This window comes from Herpailurus yagouaroundi, unplaced genomic scaffold, assembly GCF_014898765.1.
Source record: "Herpailurus yagouaroundi ecotype Mexico unplaced genomic scaffold, PumYag 403, whole genome shotgun sequence".
NCBI classification, from domain to species: domain Eukaryota; kingdom Metazoa; phylum Chordata; class Mammalia; order Carnivora; family Felidae; genus Herpailurus; species Herpailurus yagouaroundi.
The window spans coordinates 1,933,756-1,936,386 of NW_024412620.1; the positions used below are offsets into that span (position 1 = coordinate 1,933,756).

The 2,631-nt window shown below is 35.1% G+C and overlaps 1 non-coding gene across 1 annotated transcript; it reads left to right on the plus strand.

Moving 5' to 3' along the window:
- Nucleotides 1-2,308: 2,308 nt before the first annotated feature.
- LOC121022447 (U6 spliceosomal RNA) lies at nucleotides 2,309-2,415 on the plus strand. Its single transcript, XR_005786946.1, has one exon. It is a non-coding gene; the product is annotated as a U6 spliceosomal RNA (small nuclear RNA).
- The last annotated feature ends 216 nt before the right edge of the window (nucleotides 2,416-2,631 follow it).

Sequence of the window (2,631 nt, forward strand, 5' to 3'; positions counted from 1 at the left end):
GCCCTGCGTCGGGCTCTGTGCTGACTGCTCAGAGCCTGGAGCTTGTTTGAGATTCTGTGTCTCCCTCTCTCTCTGACCCTCCCCCGTTCATGCTTTGTCTCTGTCTCAAAAATAAATAAACGTAAAAAAATTAAAACAAACAAACAAACAAACAAACACCAACCATGTGCTGTCCACAAGGAACACACAAATAGGTTAAGTGTAAAAAAAAATGTGGAAAAAGATAATACTGTACTAATACTAGTCAAAAGTAAATTGAAGATCACATACACACACACATGCATATGTTTTCTGACCACAATGGAATTAAATTAGAAATCAGTAAGAAAAAGACATCTGAAGAATCCACAAATATTTGGAAAGTAAATAATGTACTTCTAAAACAACAACAACAACAAAACCCTGGATCAAAGAAGAAATCAAAAGAGGGATTAGAAAGTGTTTTGAACTGAATGAATACAAAAATACCACATCTCAGAATTTGTGGAATGCTAATAAAAGAATACTTAGGGTGAAATTTATAGCACCAAGTGATTATTTGAAGAGAATTTCATCAATTTACTAAAGGCCACCTATGAAAAACCTACAGCTAACATTATACTTAATGAAAAAAGACTGAATACTTTCTCCCCAGCATCAGAAACAATACAAGGATATTTCTTCTCACCACATGTCTTTAACATTGTATTTGAGATCCTAGCCATTGCAATAAGGCAAAAACATAAATAAAATAAGGCATCCAGATTGGAAAGGAAGAAGTAAAACTGTCTTTATTCATAGTCTACATAGACAATTCTATAAAATCTACAAAAAGGCTATGGAACTAGTAGGTGAGTCAAGCAAGACTGCAGAATACAAGATTAATACACAAAAAAATTGTGTTTCTAAATGTACAAAAATCAATTGTGTTTCTGTATACCAGGAATGAACAATCAGAAATTGAAGTTGAAAACTGCAATTTACAATAGCATAAATATGTGAAATACCAAAGTTTAAATTTGACAAAAGATATGAAAAGCTACAGTGAAAACTAGAAAGCAGACCTAAATGAATGGAAAGATGTACCTTGTTTGTGGATCAGAAGACTCAGTGCTCTTAATACAGCATTTCTCCCCAAATTGATCTATAGATTCTTAGATCAAATATTAACAAATATTAACCAAATTTCCAATAGATACTTTTTATAGAAATTGACAAGCTGATTTATGAAATTCAGGGACACTTGGGTGGCTCAGTCGGTTAAGCATTCGTCTTCAGCTCAGGTCATGATCTCACAGTTCGTGGGTTCAAGCCCCGCATCAGGCTCTGTGCTCACAGCTCGGAGCTTAGAGCCTGCTTCAGATTCTGTGTCTCCCTCTCTCTCTGCCCCTCCCCCACTCATTTACTGTCTGTATTTCTCAAAAATGAATAAGCATTTAAAATATTTTTAAATAAATAAAATTAAAATTAAATTTATGAAATTCAAAGGACTAAGAGTAACTGAAATGGCTTTGAAAAAGAATAAATGTAGAGGACTAACATAACCTGACTTCAAGACATATCATAAAGCTATAGTAATCAAGACAGTGTGTAAAGATAAACAGATCAGTGAGACAGACTAAGGAGTCTAGAAATACATCTATATACATATGGATAACTGATTTTCGACAAAGACGTAAAGTCTTTTCGTGAAGAAGGGGTAGTCTTTTCAGCAAATGGGACTGTAATAATTAGATATCCATTGTTTTTTCAGGGGGTGGGGAGGAGCACCTGGGTGGCTCAATTGGTTAAGCGTCAAAATCTTGATTTCGGCTCAGGTCATGATCTCACGATTGGTGAGTTCAAGCCCCACATCACTGTCAGTGCAGAGCCTCCTTGGGTTCTCTGTCTCCCTCTTTTTCTGTCCCTCCCCTCCTCACTCTCTATCTCTCTCTCTCCAAAATAAATAAACTTTTTGAATAAATAAATAAGTAATAAATTTTGTTCCCTACTACACATCATACACAAAAATGGATCATAAATTTAAGTATACAACTTAAAATTATAAAACTTCTAGAAGAAAACATAGGAGAAAGTCTTTGTGATTTTGGCTTAACCAAGATCCCATAGATACGATGCCAAGAGCACAGTCCATAAAAAGAATAAGTTGATAAATAGGACTTTGCCAAAATTAAAAACTTCTGCTTTTCAGAAGTCACTTCTAACAAGAGAATGAATGTAAAGACCAGCCACAGAACGGGAGGTAATATTTGCAAAGCTCATATCTAATAAAAGACTTGTATCCAGAAAACATAAAGTGCCCCCTAAATTTTATATTAAGAAACAATTTGTGCTGGCTTCAGAAGCACATATACTAAAATTGGAACAATACAGAGAAGATCAACATGGCCCTTGCACAAGGATAACATGCAAATCTGTGAAGAGTCCCATTTTTTTTTTTTTATGCCATGACCTCACAGGGCAATAAAGGGTTCACATTAAAAGAGAAAAACAGAAATTGTGGTTTATATACACAATGGAATACTACTTGGCAACGCGAAAGAATGAAATATGGCCTTTTGTAGCAACGTGGATGGAACTGGAGAGTGTGATGCTAAGTGAAATAAGCCATACAGAGAAAGACAGATACCGTACGTTTTCACTCTTATGTGG